Below are 17,410 nucleotides of genomic sequence, written 5' to 3' on the forward strand. Positions count from 1 at the left end.
TTAAATAAATGTTCCTAAAGCCAAGGATGGTTGAAAGTCGACTTACTATCAAGCTGGCGATTGTGAAAATGACTCAATCTACAAGAACATAAAGAATTGACTTTGAAGTATAAGTAGTGGTGTTGGAAAGTTTGCCAGAGTGCATACCAGTGAGACGAGGTGGCCGAGTGGTTAAGGCGATGGACTGCTAATCCATTGTGCTCATCCTCGTCGTCACAATGCTTTTTAGGTAGAAGAGGCATTTTTACAAATACTGCTACTGACACACAAATGGCCAAAATAAACAAGTCAAATCAAGAAGTCTACTTTAAGATAGTAAACATGAGCAAGTGTCTTGATATTTGAACATGCAATGTCAATAATACTATCTAGAATTTATTTTGCAAATGCTTTATTCCCCATGATGGTGGATTAGCTCACAAGTATAGGTTAAAATGATTTATGTTTAGATAATTAAAGTCTATGACATTTCTTGGGCTTTGTTAAACTGATATGGGATGCAGTTAAAAATTGTTTACAGCAGAGCCCTTAATATAGGTTAAACCTTCTTCCTGCATAATTTTCTTGTTTACATTACAGTGACAGCAAAATCTAAATGGTGATATTTGTAATATTTGCAGAGATTTGAAATTACTGTAACTCATGTAACATAGTCTGTCACTTCATTAAAGACAAGCATAGAACACATTTAGTGAAAATTAATACATTACTTTTACAGAGAAGGTCATGTTATTGGCCAGAAGTATTAAAAATCATTTTTGTTTGTGAGGTGGGTAATGGTGGATTTGTTCACAAGTTTTGGTTAAAATTAAATAAATGTTCCTAAAGCCAAGGATGGTTGAAAGTCGACTTGCTATCAAGCTCGTGATTGTGAAAATGACACAATCTACAAGAACATAAAGAATTGACTTTGAAGTATTACAAGTGGTGTTGGAAAGTTTGCTAGATTGCATACCAGTGAGACAAGGTGGCTGAGTGGTTAAGGCGATGGGCTGCTAATCCATTGTGCTCAGCACGCATGGGTTCGAATCCCATCCTTGTTGTCACAATACTTTTTAGGTAGAAGAGGCATTTTTACAAATACTGCTACTGACACACAAATGGCCAAAATAAACAAGTCAAATCAAGAAGTCTACTTTAAGATGGTAAACATGAGCAAGTGTCTTGATATTTGAACATGCAATGTCAATACTACTATCTAGAATTTATTTTGCAAATGCTTTATTCCCCATGATGGTGGATTAGCTCACAAGTATAGGTTAAAATGATTTATGTTTAGATAATTAAAGTCTATGACATTTCTTGGGCTTTGTTAAACTGATATGGGATGCAGTTAAAAAATTTTTACAGCAGAGCCCTTAATATAGGTTAAACCTTATTCCTGCATAATTTTCTTGTTTACATTACACTGACAGCAAACTCTAAATGGTGATGTTTGTAATATTTGCTGAGATTTGAAATTACTGTAACTCATGTAACATAGTCTGTCACCTCATTAAAGACAAGCATAGAACACATTTAGTGAAAATTAATACATTACTTTTACAGAGAAGGTCATGTTATTGGCCAGAAGTATTAAAAATCATTTTTGTTTGTGAGGTGGATGATGGTGGATTTGTTCACAAGTATCGGTTAAAATTAAATAAATGTTCCTAAAGCCAAGGATGGTTGAAAGTCGACTTGCTATCAAGCTCGTGATTGTGAAAATGACACAATCTACAAGAACATAAAGAATTGACTTTGAAGTATAACTAGTGGTGTTGGAATGTTTGCCATATTGCATACCAGTGAGACGAGGTGGCCGAGTGGTTAAGGCGATGGACTGCTAATCCATTGTGCTCTGCACGCATGGGTTCAAATCCCATCCTCGTCGTCACAATGCTTTTTAGGTAGAAGAGGCATTTTTACAAATACTGCTACTGACACACAAATGGCCAAAATAAACAAGTCAAATCAAGAAGTCTACTTTAAGATGGTAAACATGAGCAAGTGTCTAGATATTTGAATATGCAATGTCAATACTACTATCTAGAATTTATTTTGCAAATGCTTTATTCCCCATGATGGTGGATTAGCTCACAAGTATAGGTTAAAATGATTTATGTTTAGATAATTTAAAGTCTATGACATTTCTTGGGCTTTGTTAAACTGATATGGGATGCAGTTAAAACATTTTTACAGCAGAGCCCTTAATATAGGTTAAACCTTATTCCTGCATCATTTTCTTGTTTACATTACAGTGACAGCAAACTCTAAATGGTGATGTTTGTAATATTTGCAGAGATTTGAAATTACTGTAACTCATGTAACATAGTCTGTCACTTCCTTAAAGACAAGCATAGAACACATTTAGTGAAAATTAATACATTACTTTTACAGAGAAGGTCATGTTATTGGCCAGAAGTATTAAAAATCATTTTTGTTTGTGAGGTGGGTGATGGTGGATTTGTTCACAAGTTTCGGTTAAAATTAAATAAATGTTCCTAAAGCCAAGGATGGTTGAAAGTCGACTTGCTATCAAGCTCGTGATTGTGAAAATGACACAATCTACAAGAACATAAAGAATTGACTTTGAAGTATAACAAGTGGTGTTGGAAAGTTTGCCAGATTGCATACCAGTGAAACGAGGTGGCCGAGTGGTTAAGGCAATGGGCTGCTAATCCGTTGTGCTCTGCACGCATGGGTTCAAATCCCATCCTCGTCGTCACAATGCTCTTTCGGTAGAAAAGGCATTTTTACAAATACTGCATCATAAACCAGCAAGTGAAGCTGACACAAAAATGGCCAAAATAAACAAGTCAAATCAAGAAGTCTACTTTAAGATGGTAAACATGAGCAAGTGTCTTGATATTTGAACATGCATTGTCAATACTACTATCTTGAATTTGTTTGGCAAATGCTTTATTTCCCCATGATGGTGGATTAACTCACAAGTATAGGTTAAAATAATTTATGTTAGATAATTAAAGTCTATGACATTTCTTGGGCTTTATTAAACTGATATGGGGTGCAGTTAAATTTTTTTACAGCAGAGCCCTTAATATAGGTTACACCTTATTCCTGCATAATTTTCTTGTTTACATTACAGTGACAGCAAACTCTAAATGGTGATGTTTGTAATATTTGCAGAGATTTGAAATTACTGTAACTCATGTAACATAGTCTGTCACTTCATTAAAGACAAGCATAGAACACATTTAGTGAAAATTAATACATTACTTTTACAGAGAAGGTCATGTTATTGGCCAGAAGTATTAAAAATCATTTTTGTTTGTGAAGTGGATGATGGTGGATTTGTTCACAAGTATCGGTTAAAATTAAATAAATGTTCCTAAAGCCAAGGATGGTTGAAAGTCGACTTACTATCAAGCTGGTGATTGTGAAAATGACACAATCTACAAGAACATAAAGAATTGACTTTGAAGTATAACAAGTGGTGTTGGAAATTTTGCCAGACTGCATACCAGTGAGACGAGGTGGCCGAGTGGTTAAGGCGATGGACTGCTAATCCATTGTGCTCTGCACGCATGGGTTCAAATCCCATCCTTGTCGTCACAATGCTCTTTAGGTAGAAGAGGCATTATTACAAATACTGCTTCATAAACCAGCAAGTGAAGCTGACACAAAAATGGCCAAAATAAACAAGTCAAATCAAGAAGTCTACTTTAAGATGGAAAACATGAGCAAGTGTCTTGATATTTGAACATGCATTGTCAATACTAATATCTTGAATTTGTTTGGCAAATGCTTTATTTCCCCATGATGGTGGATTAACTCACAAGTGTAGGTTAAAATAATTTATGTTTAGATAATTAAAGTCTATGACATTTCTTGGGCTTTATTAAACTGATATGGGGTGCAGTTAAAATTTTTTACAGCAGAGCCCTTAATATAGGTTAAACCTTATTCCTGCATAATTTTCTTGTTTACATTACAGTGACAGCAAACTCTAAATGGTGATGTTTGTAATATTTGCAGAGATTTGAAATTACTGTAACTCATGTAACATAGTCTGTCACTTCCTTAAAGACAAGCATAGAACACATTTAGTGAAAATGAATACATTACTTTTACAGAGAAGGTCATGTTATTGGCCAGAAGTATTAAAAATCATTTTTGTTTGTGAGGTGGATGATGGTGGATTTGTTCACAAGTTTCGGTTAAAATTAAATAAATGTTCCTAAAGCCAAGGATGGTTGAAAGTCGACTTACTATCTAGCTCGTGATTGTGAAAATGACACAATCTACAAGAACATAAAGAATTGACTTTGAAGTATAACTAGTGGTGTTGGAATGTTTGCCAGATTGCATACCAGTGAGACGAGGTGGCTGAGTGGTTAAGGCGATGGACTGCTAATCCATTGTGCTCTGCACGCATGGGTTCAAATCCCATCCTCGTCGTCACAATGCTTTTTAGGTAGAAGAGGCATTTTTACAAATACTGCTACTGACACACAAATGGCCAAAATAAACAAGTCAAATCAAGAAGTCTACTTTAAGATGGTAAACATGAGCAAGTGTCTTGATATTTGAACATGCAATGTCAATACTACTATCTAGAATTTATTTTGCAAATGCTTTATCCCCCATGATGGTGGATTAGCTCACAAGTATAGGTTAAAATTATTTATGTTTAGATAATTTAAAGTCTATGACATTTCTTGGGCTTTGTTAAACTGATATGGGATGCAGTTAAAACATTTTTACAGCAGAGCCCTTAATATAGGTTAAACCTTATTCCTGCATCATTTTCTTGTTTACATTACAGTGACAGCAAACTCTAAATGGTGATGTTTGTAATATTTGCAGAGATTTGAAATTACTGTAACTCATGTAACATAGTCACTCACTTCCTTAAAGACAAGCATAGAACACATTTAGTGAAAATTAATACATTACTTTTACAGAGAAGGTCATGTTATTGGCCAGAAGTATTAAAAATCATTTTTGTTTGTGAGGTGGGTGATGGTGGATTTGTTCACAAGTTTCGGTTAAAATTAAATAAATGTTCCTAAAGCCAAGGATGGTTGAAAGTCGACTTGCTATCAAGCTCGTGATTGTGAAAATGACACAATCTACAAGAACATAAAGAATTGACTTTGAAGTATAACAAGTGGTGTTGGAAAGTTTGCCAGATTGCATACCAGTGAGACGAGGTGGCCGAGTGGTTAAGGCGATGGGCTGCTAATCCATTGTGCTCTGCACGCATGGGTTCAAATCCCATCCTCGTCGTCACAATGCTCTTTCGGTAGAAGAGACATTTTTACAAATACTGCATCATAAACCAGCAAGTGAAGCTGACACAAAAATGGCCAAAATAAACAAGTCAAATCAAGAAGTCTACTTTAAGATGGTAAACATGAGCAAGTGTCTTGATATTTGAACATGCATTGTCAATACTACTATCTTGAATTTGTTTGGCAAATGCTTTATTTCCCCATGATGGTGGATTAACTCACAAGTATAGGTTAAAATAATTTATGTTAGATAATTAAAGTCTATGACATTTCTTGGGCTTTATTAAACTGATATGGGGTGCAGTTAAATTTTTTTACAGCAGAGCCCTTAATATAGGTTAAACCTTATTCCTGCATAATTTTCTTGTTTACATTACAGTGACAGCAAACTCTAAATGGTGATGTTTGTAATATTTGCAGAGATTTGAAATTACTGTAACTCATGTAACATAGTCTGTCACTTCATTAAAGACAAGCATAGAACACATTTAGTGAAAATTAATACATTACTTTTACAGAGAAGGTCATGTTATTGGCCAGAAGTATTAAAAATCATTTTTGTTTGTGAAGTGGATGATGGTGGATTTGTTCACAAGTATCGGTTAAAATTAAATAAATGTTCCTAAAGCCAAGGATGGTTGAAAGTCGACTTACTATCAAGCTGGTGATTGTGAAAATGACACAATCTACAAGAACATAAAGAATTGACTTTGAAGTATAACAAGTGGTGTTGGAAATTTTGCCAGACTGCATACCAGTGAGACGAGGTGGCCGAGTGGTTAAGGCGATGGACTGCTAATCCATTGTGCTCTGCACGCATGGGTTCAAATCCCATCCTTGTCGTCACAATGCTCTTTAGGTAGAAGAGGCATTTTTACAAATACTGTTTCATAAACCAGCAAGTGAAGCTGACACAAAAATGGCCAAAATAAACAAGTCAAATCAAGAAGTCTACTTTAAGATGGAAAACATGAGCAAGTGTCTTGATATTTGAACATGCATTGTCAATACTAATATCTTGAATTTGTTTGGCAAATGCTTTATTTCCCCATGATGGTGGATTAACTCACAAGTGTAGGTTAAAATAATTTATGTTTAGATAATTAAAGTCTATGACATTTCTTGGGCTTTATTAAACTGATATGGGGTGCAGTTAAAAAATTTTACAGCAGAGCCCTTAATATAGGTTAAACCTTATTCCTGCATAATTTTCTTGTTTACATTACAGTGACAGCAAACTCTAAATGGTGATGTTTGTAATATTTGCAGAGATTTGAAATTACTGTAACTCATGTAACATAGTCTGTCACTTCCTTAAAAACAAGCATAAAACACATTTAGTGAAAATTAATACATTACTTTTACAGAGAAGGTCATGTTATTGGCCAGAAGTATTAAAAATAATTTTTGTTTGTGAGGTGGATGATGGTGGATTTGTTCACAAGTATCGGTTAAAATTAAATAAATGTTCCTAAAGCCAAGGATGGTTGAAAGTCGACTTACTATCTAGCTCGTGATTGTGAAAATGACACAATCTACAAGAACATAAAGAATTGACTTTGAAGTATAACTAGTGGTGTTGGAATGTTTGCCAGATTGCATACCAGTGAGACGAGGTGGCCGAGTGGTTAAGGCGATGGACTGCTAATCCATTGTGCTCTGCACGCATGGGTTCAAATCCCATCCTCGTCGTCACAATGCTTTTTAGGTAGAAGAGGCATTTTTACAAATACTGCTACTGACACACAAATGGCCAAAATAAACAAGTCAAATCAAGAAGTCTACTTTAAGATGGTAAACATGAGCAAGTGTCTTGATATTTGAACATGCAATGTCAATACTACTATCTAGAATTTATTTTGCAAATGCTTTATCCCCCATGATGGTGGATTAGCTCACAAGTATAGGTTAAAATTATTTATGTTTAGATAATTTAAAGTCTATGACATTTCTTGGGCTTTGTTAAACTGATATGGGATGCAGTTAAAACATTTTTACAGCAGAGCCCTTAATATAGGTTAAACCTTATTCCTGCATCATTTTCTTGTTTACATTACAGTGACAGCAAACTCTAAATGGTGATGTTTGTAATATTTGCAGAGATTTGAAATTACTGTAACTCATGTAACATAGTCACTCACTTTCTTAAAGACAAGCATAGAACACATTTAGTGAAAATTAATACATTACTATTACAGAGAAGGTCATGTTATTGGCCAGAAGTATTAAAAATCATTTTTGTTTGTGAGGTGGGTGATGGTGGATTTGTTCACAAGTTTCGGTTAAAATTAAATAAATGTTCCTAAAGCCAAGGATGGTTGAAAGTCGACTTGCTATCAAGCTCGTGATTGTGAAAATGACACAATCTACAAGAACATAAAGAATTGACTTTGAAGTATAACAAGTGGTGTTGGAAATTTTGCCAGACTGCATACCAGTGAGACGAGGTGGCCGAGTGGTTAAGGCGATGGACTGCTAATCCATTGTGCTCTGCACGCATGGGTTCAAATCCCATCCTTGTCGTCACAATGCTCTTTAGGTAGAAGAGGCATTTTTACAAATACTGCTTCATAAACCAGCAAGTGAAGCTGACACAAAAATGGCCAAAATAAACAAGTCAAATCAAGAAGTCTACTTTAAGATGGTAAACATGAGCAAGTGTCTTGATATTTGAACATGCATTGTCAATACTACTATCTTAAATTTGTTTGGCAAATGCTTTATTTCCCCATGATGGTGGATTAACTCACAAGTATAGGTTAAAATAATTTATGTTTAGATAATAAAAAGTCTATGACATTTCTTGGGCTTTATTAAACTGATATGGGGTGCAGTTAAATTTTTTTACAGCAGAGCCCTTAATATAGGTTAAACCTTATTCCTGCATAATTTTCTTGTTTACATTACAGTGACAGCAAACTCTAAATGGTGATGTTTGTAATATTTGCAGAGATTTGAAATTACTGTAACTCATGTAACATAGTCTGTCACTTCCTTAAAGACAAGCATAGAACACATTTAGTGAAAATTAATACATTACTTTTACAGAGAAGGTCATGTTATTGGCCAGAAGTATTAAAAATCATTTTTGTTTGTGAGGTGGGTGATGGTGGATTTGTTCACAAGTTTCGGTTAAAATTAAATAAATGTTCCTAAAGCCAAGGATGGTTGAAAGTCGACTTGCTATCAAGCTCGTGATTGTGAAAATGACACAATCTACAAGAACATAAAGAATTGACTTTGAAGTATAACTAGTGGTGTTGGAATGTTTGCCAGACTGCATACCAGTGAGTCGAGGTGGCTGAGTGGTTAAGGCGATGGACTGCTAATCCATTGTGCTCTGCACGCATGGGTTCAAATCCTATCCTTGTCGTCACAATGCTCTTTAGGTAGAAGAGGCATTTTTACAAATACTGCTTCATGAACCAACAAGTGAAGCTGACACAAAAATGGCCAAAATAAACAAGTCAAATCAAGAAGTCTACTTTGAGATGGTAAACATGAGCAAGTGTCTTGATATTTGAACATGCATTGTCAATACTACTATCTTAAATTTGTTTGGCAAATGCTTTATTTCCCCATGATGGTGGATTAACTCACAAGTATAGGTTAAAATTATTTATGTTTAGATAATAAAAAGTCTATGACATTTCTTGGGCTTTATTAAACTGATATGGGGTGCAGTTAAAATTTTTACAGCAGAGCCCTTAATATAGGTTAAACCTTATTCCTGCATAATTTTCTTGTTTACATTACAGTGACAGCAAACTCTAAATGGTGATGTTTGTAATATTTGCAGAGATTTGAAATTACTGTAACTCATGTAACATAGTCTGTCACTTCCTTAAAGACAAGCATAGAACACATTTAGTGAAAATGAATACATTACTTTTACAGAGAAGGTCATGTTATTGGCCAGAAGTATTAAAAATCATTTTTGTTTGTGAGGTGGGTGATGGTGGATTTGTTCACAAATTTTGGTTAAAATTAAATAAATGTTCCTAAAGCCAAGGATGGTTGAAAGTCGACTTGCTATCAAGCTCGTGATTGTGAAAATGACACAATCTACAAGAACATAAAGAATTGACTTTGAAGTATTACAAGTGGTGTTGGAAAGTTTGCTAGATTGCATACCAGTGAGACGAGGTTGCTGAGTGGTTAAGGCGATGGACTGCTAATCTATTGGGTTCGAATCCCATCCTTGTCGTCACAATACTTTTTAGGTAGAAGAGGCATTTTTACAAATACTGCTACTGACACACAAATGGCCAAAATAAACAAGTCAAATCAAGAAGTCTACTTTAAGATGGTAAACATGAGCAAGTGTCTTGATATTTGAACATGCAATGTCAATACTACTATCTAGAATTTATTTTGCAAATGCTTTATTCCCCATGATGGTGGATTAGCTCACAAGTATAGGTTAAAATGATTTATGTTTAGATAATTAAAGTCTATGACATTTCTTGGGCTTTGTTAAACTGATATGGGATGCAGTTAAAACATTTTTACAGCAGAGCCCTTAATATAGGTTAAACCTTATTCCTGCATAATTTTCTTGTTTACATTACACTGACAGCAAACTCTAAATGGTGATGTTTGTAATATTTGCTGAGATTTGAAAATACTGTAACTCATGTAACATAGTCTGTCACCTCATTAAAGACAAGCATAGAACACATTTAGTGAAAATTAATACATTACTTTTACAGAGAAGGTCATGTTATTGGCCAGAAGTATTAAAAATCATTTTTGTTTGTGAGGTGGGTGATGGTGGATTTGTTCACAAGTTTCGGTTAAAATTAAATAAATGTTCCTAAAGCCAAGGATGGTTGAAAGTCGACTTGCTATCAAGCTCGTGATTGTGAAAATGACACAATCTACAAGAACATAAAGAATTGACTTTGAAGTATAACAAGTGGTGTTGGAAATTTTGCCAGACTGCATACCAGTGAGACGAGGTGGCCGAGTGGTTAAGGCGATGGACTGCTAATCCATTGTGCTCTGCACGCATGGGTTCAAATCCCATCCTTGTCGTCACAATGCTCTTTAGGTAGAAGAGGCATTTTTACAAATACTGCTTCATAAACCAGCAAGTGAAGCTGACACAAAAATGGCCAAAATAAACAAGTCAAATCAAGAAGTCTACTTTAAGATGGTAAACATGAGCAAGTGTCTTGATATTTGAACATGCATTGTCAATACTACTATCTTAAATTTGTTTGGCAAATGCTTTATTTCCCCATGATGGTGGATTAACTCACAAGTATAGGTTAAAATAATTTATGTTTAGATAATAAAAAGTCTATGACATTTCTTGGGCTTTATTAAACTGATATGGGGTGCAGTTAAATTTTTTTACAGCAGAGCCCTTAATATAGGTTAAACCTTATTCCTGCATAATTTTCTTGTTTACATTACAGTGACAGCAAACTCTAAATGGTGATGTTTGTAATATTTGCAGAGATTTGAAATTACTGTAACTCATGTAACATAGTCTGTCACTTCCTTAAAGACAAGCATAGAACACATTTAGTGAAAATTAATACATTACTTTTACAGAGAAGGTCATGTTATTGGCCAGAAGTATTAAAAATCATTTTTGTTTGTGAGGTGGGTGATGGTGGATTTGTTCACAAGTTTCGGTTAAAATTAAATAAATGTTCCTAAAGCCAAGGATGGTTGAAAGTCGACTTGCTATCAAGCTCGTGATTGTGAAAATGACACAATCTACAAGAACATAAAGAATTGACTTTGAAGTATAACTAGTGGTGTTGGAATGTTTGCCATATTGCATACCAGTGAGACGAGGTGGCCGAGTGGTTAAGGCGATGGACTGCTAATCCATTGTGCTCTGCATGCATGGGTTCAAATCCCATCCTCGTCGTCACAATGCTTTTTAGGTAGAAGAGGCATTTTTACAAATACTGCTACTGACACACAAATGGCCAAAATAAACAAGTCAAATCAAGAAGTCTACTTTAAGATGGTAAACATGAGCAAGTGTCTTGATATTTGAACATGCAATGTCAATACTACTATCTAGAATTTATTTTGCAAATGCTTTATCCCCCATGATGGTGGATTAGCTCACACGTATAGGTTAAAATGATTTATGTTTAGATAATTAAAGTCTATGACATTTCTTGGGCTTTGTTAAACTGATATGGGATGCAGTTAAAACATTTTTACAGCAGAGCCCTTAATATAGGTTAAACCTTATTCCTGCATAATTTTCTTGTTTACATTACAGTGACAGCAAACTCTAAATGATGATGTTTGTAATATTTGCAGAGATTTGAAATTACTGTAACTCATGTAACATAGTCTGTCACTTAATTAAAGACAAGCATAGAACACATTTAGTGAAAATTAATACATTACTTTTACAGAGAAGGTCATGTTATTGGCCAGAAGTATTAAAAATCATTTTTGTTTGTGAGGTGGGTGATGGTGGATTTGTTCACAAGTTTCGGTTAAAATTAAATAAATGTTCCTAAAGCCAAGGATGGTTGAAAGTCGACTTGCTATCAAGCTCGTGATTGTGAAAATGACACAATCTACAAGAACATAAAGAATTGACTTTGAAGTATAACAAGTGGTGTTGGAAATTTTGCCAGACTGCATACCAGTGAGACGAGGTGGCCGAGTGGTTAAGGCGATGGACTGCTAATCCATTGTGCTCTGCACGCATGGGTTCAAATCCCATACTTGTCGTCACAATGCTCTTTAGGTAGAAGAGGCATTTTTACAAATACTGCTTCATAAACCAGCAAGTGAAGCTGACACAAAAATGGCCAAAATAAACAAGTCAAATCAAGAAGTCTACTTTAAGATGGTAAACATGAGCAAGTGTCTTGATATTTGAACATGCATTGTCAATACTACTATCTTAAATTTGTTTGGCAAATGCTTTATTTCCCCATGATGGTGGATTAACTCACAAGTATAGGTTAAAATAATTTATGTTTAGATAATAAAAAGTCTATGACATTTCTTGGGCTTTATTAAACTGATATGGGGTGCAGTTAAATTTTTTTACAGCAGAGCCCTTAATATAGGTTAAACCTTATTCCTGCATAATTTTCTTGTTTACATTACAGTGACAGCAAACTCTAAATGGTGATGTTTGTAATATTTGCAGGGATTTGAAATTACTGTAACTCATGTAACATAGTCTGTCACTTCCTTAAAGACAAGCATAGAACACATTTAGTGAAAATTAATACATTACTTTTACAGAGAAGGTCATGTTATTGGCCAGAAGTATTAAAAATCATTTTTGTTTGTGAGGTGGGTGATGGTGGATTTGTTCACAAGTTTCGGTTAAAATTAAATAAATGTTCCTAAAGCCAAGGATGGTTGAAAGTCGACTTGCTATCAAGCTCGTGATTGTGAAAATGACACAATCTACAAGAACATAAAGAATTGACTTTGAAGTATAACTAGTGGTGTTGGAATGTTTGCCAGACTGCATACCAGTGAGACGAGGTGGCTGAGTGGTTAAGGCGATGGACTGCTAATCCATTGTGCTCTGCACGCATGGGTTCAAATCCTATCCTTGTCGTCACAATGCTCTTTAGGTAGAAGAGGCATTTTTACAAATACTGCTTCATGAACCAACAAGTGAAGCTGACACAAAAATGGCCAAAATAAACAAGTCAAATCAAGAAGTCTACTTTGAGATGGTAAACATGAGCAAGTGTCTTGATATTTGAACATGCATTGTCAATACTACTATCTTAAATTTGTTTGGCAAATGCTTTATTTCCCCATGATGGTGGATTAACTCACAAGTATAGGTTAAAATTATTTATGTTTAGATAATAAAAAGTCTATGACATTTCTTGGGCTTTATTAAACTGATATGGGGTGCAGTTAAAATTTTTACAGCAGAGCCCTTAATATAGGTTAAACCTTATTCCTGCATAATTTTCTTGTTTACATTACAGTGACAGCAAACTCTAAATGGTGATGTTTGTAATATTTGCAGAGATTTGAAATTACTGTAACTCATGTAACATAGTCTGTCACTTCCTTAAAGACAAGCATAGAACACATTTAGTGAAAATGAATACATTACTTTTACAGAGAAGGTCATGTTATTGGCCAGAAGTATTAAAAATCATTTTTGTTTGTGAGGTGGGTGATGGTGGATTTGTTCACAAATTTTGGTTAAAATTAAATAAATGTTCCTAAAGCCAAGGATGGTTGAAAGTCGACTTGCTATCAAGCTCGTGATTGTGAAAATGACACAATCTACAAGAACATAAAGAATTGACTTTGAAGTATTACAAGTGGTGTTGGAAAGTTTGCTAGATTGCATACCAGTGAGACGAGGTTGCTGAGTGGTTAAGGCGATGGACTGCTAATCTATTGGGTTCGAATCCCATCCTTGTCGTCACAATACTTTTTAGGTAGAAGAGGCATTTTTACAAATACTGCTACTGACACACAAATGGCCAAAATAAACAAGTCAAATCAAGAAGTCTACTTTAAGATGGTAAACATGAGCAAGTGTCTTGATATTTGAACATGCAATGTCAATACTACTATCTAGAATTTATTTTGCAAATGCTTTATTCCCCATGATGGTGGATTAGCTCACAAGTATAGGTTAAAATGATTTATGTTTAGATAATTAAAGTCTATGACATTTCTTGGGCTTTGTTAAACTGATATGGGATGCAGTTAAAAATTTTTTACAGCAGAGCCCTTAATATAGGTTAAACCTTATTCCTGCATAATTTTCTTGTTTACATTACACTGACAGCAAACTCTAAATGGTGATGTTTGTAATATTTGCTGAGATTTGAAAATACTGTAACTCATGTAACATAGTCTGTCACCTCATTAAAGACAAGCATAGAACACATTTAGTGAAAATTAATACATTACTTTTACAGAGAAGGTCATGTTATTGGCCAGAAGTATTAAAAATCATTTTTGTTTGTGAGGTGGGTGATGGTGGATTTGTTCACAAGTTTCGGTTAAAATTAAATAAATGTTCCTAAAGCCAAGGATGGTTGAAAGTCGACTTGCTATCAAGCTCGTGATTGTGAAAATGACACAATCTACAAGAACATAAAGAATTGACTTTGAAGTATAACAAGTGGTGTTGGAAATTTTGCCAGACTGCATACCAGTGAGACGAGGTGGCCGAGTGGTTAAGGCGATGGACTGCTAATCCATTGTGCTCTGCACGCATGGGTTCAAATCCCATCCTTGTCGTCACAATGCTCTTTAGGTAGAAGAGGCATTTTTACAAATACTGCTTCATAAACCAGCAAGTGAAGCTGACACAAAAATGGCCAAAATAAACAAGTCAAATCAAGAAGTCTACTTTAAGATGGTAAACATGAGCAAGTGTCTTGATATTTGAACATGCATTGTCAATACTACTATCTTAAATTTGTTTGGCAAATGCTTTATTTCCCCATGATGGTGGATTAACTCACAAGTATAGGTTAAAATAATTTATGTTTAGATAATAAAAAGTCTATGACATTTCTTGGGCTTTATTAAACTGATATGGGGTGCAGTTAAATTTTTTTACAGCAGAGCCCTTAATATAGGTTAAACCTTATTCCTGCATAATTTTCTTGTTTACATTACAGTGACAGCAAACTCTAAATGGTGATGTTTGTAATATTTGCAGAGATTTGAAATTACTGTAACTCATGTAACATAGTCTGTCACTTCCTTAAAGACAAGCATAGAACACATTTAGTGAAAATTAATACATTACTTTTACAGAGAAGGTCATGTTATTGGCCAGAAGTATTAAAAATCATTTTTGTTTGTGAGGTGGGTGATGGTGGATTTGTTCACAAGTTTCGGTTAAAATTAAATAAATGTTCCTAAAGCCAAGGATGGTTGAAAGTCGACTTGCTATCAAGCTCGTGATTGTGAAAATGACACAATCTACAAGAACATAAAGAATTGACTTTGAAGTATAACTAGTGGTGTTGGAATGTTTGCCATATTGCATACCAGTGAGACGAGGTGGCCGAGTGGTTAAGGCGATGGACTGCTAATCCATTGTGCTCTGCACGCATGGGTTCAAATCCCATCCTCGTCGTCACAATGCTTTTTAGGTAGAAGAGGCATTTTTACAAATACTGCTACTGACACACAAATGGCCAAAATAAACAAGTCAAATCAAGAAGTCTACTTTAAGATGGTAAACATGAGCAAGTGTCTTGATATTTGAACATGCAATGTCAATACTACTATCTAGAATTTATTTTGCAAATGCTTTATCCCCCATGATGGTGGATTAGCTCACACGTATAGGTTAAAATGATTTATGTTTAGATAATTAAAGTCTATGACATTTCTTGGGCTTTGTTAAACTGATATGGGATGCAGTTAAAACATTTTTACAGCAGAGCCCTTAATATAGGTTAAACCTTATTCCTGCATAATTTTCTTGTTTACATTACAGTGACAGCAAACTCTAAATGATGATGTTTGTAATATTTGCAGAGATTTGAAATTACTGTAACTCATGTAACATAGTCTGTCACTTAATTAAAGACAAGCATAGAACACATTTAGTGAAAATTAATACATTACTTTTACAGAGAAGGTCATGTTATTGGCCAGAAGTATTAAAAATCATTTTTGTTTGTGAGGTGGGTGATGGTGGATTTGTTCACAAGTTTTGGTTAAAATTAAATAAATGTTCCTAAAGCCAAGGATGGTTGAAAGTCGACTTGCTATCAAGCTCGTGATTGTGCAAATGACACAATCTACAAGAACATAAAGAATTGACTTTGAAGTATTACAAGTGGTGTTGGAAAGTTTGCAAGATTGCATACCAGAGAGACGAGGTGGCCGAGTGGTTAAGGCGATGGACTGCTAATCAATTGTGCTCAGCACGCATGGGTTCGAATCCCATCCTTGTCGTCACAATACTTTTTAGGTAGAAGAGGCATTTTTACAAATACTGCTACTGACACACAAATGGCCAAAATAAACAAGTCAAATCAAGAAGTCTACTTTAAGATGGTAAACATGAGCAAGTGTCTTGATATTTGAACATGCAATGTCAATACTACTATCTAGAATTTATTTTGCAAATGCTTTATTCCCCATGATGGTGGATTAGCTCACAAGTATAGGTTAAAATGATTTATGTTTAGATAATTAAAGTCTATGACATTTCTTGGGCTTTGTTAAACTGATATGGGATGCAGTTAAAAAATTTTTACAGCAGAGCCCTTAATATAGGTTAAACCTTATTCCTGCATAATTTTCTTGTTTACATTACAGTGACAGCAAACTCTAAATGGTGATGTTTGTAATATTTGCAGAGATTTGAAATTACTGTAACTCATGTAACACAGTCTGTCACTTCATTAAAGACAAGCATAGAACACATTTAGTGAAAATTAATACATTACTTTTACAGAGAAGGTCAAGTTATTGGCCAGAAGTATTAAAAATCATTTTTGTTTGTGAGGTGGGTGATGGTGGATTTGTTCACAAGTTTCTGTTAAAATTAAATAAATGTTCCTAAAGCCAAGGATGGTTGAAAGTCGACTTGCTATCAAGCTCGTGATTGTGAAAATGACACAATCTACAAGAACATAAAGAATTGACTTTGAAGTATAACAAGTGGTGTTGGAAATTTTACCAGACTGCATACCAGTGAGACGAGGTGGCCGAGTGGTTAAGGCGATGGACTGCTAATCCATTGTGCTCTGCACGCATGGGTTCAAATCCCATCCTTGTCGTCACAATGCTCTTTAGGTAGAAGAGGCATTTTTACAAATACTGCTTCATAAACCAGCAAGTGAAGCTGACACAAAAATGGCCAAAATAAACAAGTCAAATCAAGAAGTCTACTTTAAGATGGTAAACATGAGCAAGTGTCTTGATATTTGAACATGCATTGTCAATACTACTATCTTAAATTTGTTTGGCAAATGCTTTATTTCCCCATGATGGTGGATTAACTCACAAGTATAGGTTAAAATAATTTATGTTTAGATAATAAAAAGTCTATGACATTTCTTGGGCTTTATTAAACTGATATGGGGTGCAGTTAAATTTTTTTACAGCAGAGCCCTTAATATAGGTTAAACCTTATTCCTGCATAATTTTCTTGTTTACATTACAGTGACAGCAAACTCTAAATGGTGATGTTTGTAATATTTGCAGAGATT

General features: G+C 34.7%; 18 non-coding genes across 18 annotated transcripts; all 18 read left to right on the plus strand.

The window, feature by feature from the left end:
* The first annotated feature begins 961 nt into the window (after positions 1 to 961).
* TRNAS-GCU (transfer RNA serine (anticodon GCU)) lies at positions 962 to 1,043 on the plus strand. Its single transcript has one exon. It is a non-coding gene; the product is annotated as a tRNA-Ser (tRNA).
* Positions 1,044 to 1,791: 748 nt separating this feature from the next.
* Positions 1,792 to 1,873, plus strand: TRNAS-GCU (transfer RNA serine (anticodon GCU)). The gene has a single exon. It is a non-coding gene; the product is annotated as a tRNA-Ser (tRNA).
* Positions 1,874 to 2,622: 749 nt separating this feature from the next.
* On the plus strand, positions 2,623 to 2,704 carry TRNAS-GCU (transfer RNA serine (anticodon GCU)). The gene has a single exon. It is a non-coding gene; the product is annotated as a tRNA-Ser (tRNA).
* A 766-nt stretch (positions 2,705 to 3,470) lies between these two features.
* Positions 3,471 to 3,552, plus strand: TRNAS-GCU (transfer RNA serine (anticodon GCU)). The gene has a single exon. It is a non-coding gene; the product is annotated as a tRNA-Ser (tRNA).
* A 767-nt stretch (positions 3,553 to 4,319) lies between these two features.
* TRNAS-GCU (transfer RNA serine (anticodon GCU)) lies at positions 4,320 to 4,401 on the plus strand. Its single transcript has one exon. It is a non-coding gene; the product is annotated as a tRNA-Ser (tRNA).
* Positions 4,402 to 5,150: 749 nt separating this feature from the next.
* On the plus strand, positions 5,151 to 5,232 carry TRNAS-GCU (transfer RNA serine (anticodon GCU)). Its single transcript has one exon. It is a non-coding gene; the product is annotated as a tRNA-Ser (tRNA).
* Positions 5,233 to 5,998: 766 nt separating this feature from the next.
* Positions 5,999 to 6,080, plus strand: TRNAS-GCU (transfer RNA serine (anticodon GCU)). The gene has a single exon. It is a non-coding gene; the product is annotated as a tRNA-Ser (tRNA).
* Positions 6,081 to 6,847: 767 nt separating this feature from the next.
* Positions 6,848 to 6,929, plus strand: TRNAS-GCU (transfer RNA serine (anticodon GCU)). The gene has a single exon. It is a non-coding gene; the product is annotated as a tRNA-Ser (tRNA).
* A 749-nt stretch (positions 6,930 to 7,678) lies between these two features.
* TRNAS-GCU (transfer RNA serine (anticodon GCU)) lies at positions 7,679 to 7,760 on the plus strand. The gene has a single exon. It is a non-coding gene; the product is annotated as a tRNA-Ser (tRNA).
* Positions 7,761 to 8,528: 768 nt separating this feature from the next.
* TRNAS-GCU (transfer RNA serine (anticodon GCU)) lies at positions 8,529 to 8,610 on the plus strand. Its single transcript has one exon. It is a non-coding gene; the product is annotated as a tRNA-Ser (tRNA).
* Positions 8,611 to 10,192: 1,582 nt separating this feature from the next.
* Positions 10,193 to 10,274, plus strand: TRNAS-GCU (transfer RNA serine (anticodon GCU)). The gene has a single exon. It is a non-coding gene; the product is annotated as a tRNA-Ser (tRNA).
* Positions 10,275 to 11,042: 768 nt separating this feature from the next.
* On the plus strand, positions 11,043 to 11,124 carry TRNAS-GCU (transfer RNA serine (anticodon GCU)). The gene has a single exon. It is a non-coding gene; the product is annotated as a tRNA-Ser (tRNA).
* A 748-nt stretch (positions 11,125 to 11,872) lies between these two features.
* On the plus strand, positions 11,873 to 11,954 carry TRNAS-GCU (transfer RNA serine (anticodon GCU)). The gene has a single exon. It is a non-coding gene; the product is annotated as a tRNA-Ser (tRNA).
* A 768-nt stretch (positions 11,955 to 12,722) lies between these two features.
* On the plus strand, positions 12,723 to 12,804 carry TRNAS-GCU (transfer RNA serine (anticodon GCU)). The gene has a single exon. It is a non-coding gene; the product is annotated as a tRNA-Ser (tRNA).
* A 1,582-nt stretch (positions 12,805 to 14,386) lies between these two features.
* TRNAS-GCU (transfer RNA serine (anticodon GCU)) lies at positions 14,387 to 14,468 on the plus strand. The gene has a single exon. It is a non-coding gene; the product is annotated as a tRNA-Ser (tRNA).
* A 768-nt stretch (positions 14,469 to 15,236) lies between these two features.
* TRNAS-GCU (transfer RNA serine (anticodon GCU)) lies at positions 15,237 to 15,318 on the plus strand. The gene has a single exon. It is a non-coding gene; the product is annotated as a tRNA-Ser (tRNA).
* A 748-nt stretch (positions 15,319 to 16,066) lies between these two features.
* TRNAS-GCU (transfer RNA serine (anticodon GCU)) lies at positions 16,067 to 16,148 on the plus strand. Its single transcript has one exon. It is a non-coding gene; the product is annotated as a tRNA-Ser (tRNA).
* A 748-nt stretch (positions 16,149 to 16,896) lies between these two features.
* TRNAS-GCU (transfer RNA serine (anticodon GCU)) lies at positions 16,897 to 16,978 on the plus strand. Its single transcript has one exon. It is a non-coding gene; the product is annotated as a tRNA-Ser (tRNA).
* Positions 16,979 to 17,410: the final 432 nt, after the last annotated feature.

Source organism: Pseudophryne corroboree, chromosome 11 (genome assembly GCF_028390025.1).
Source record: "Pseudophryne corroboree isolate aPseCor3 chromosome 11, aPseCor3.hap2, whole genome shotgun sequence".
Classification (NCBI taxonomy): domain Eukaryota; kingdom Metazoa; phylum Chordata; class Amphibia; order Anura; family Myobatrachidae; genus Pseudophryne; species Pseudophryne corroboree.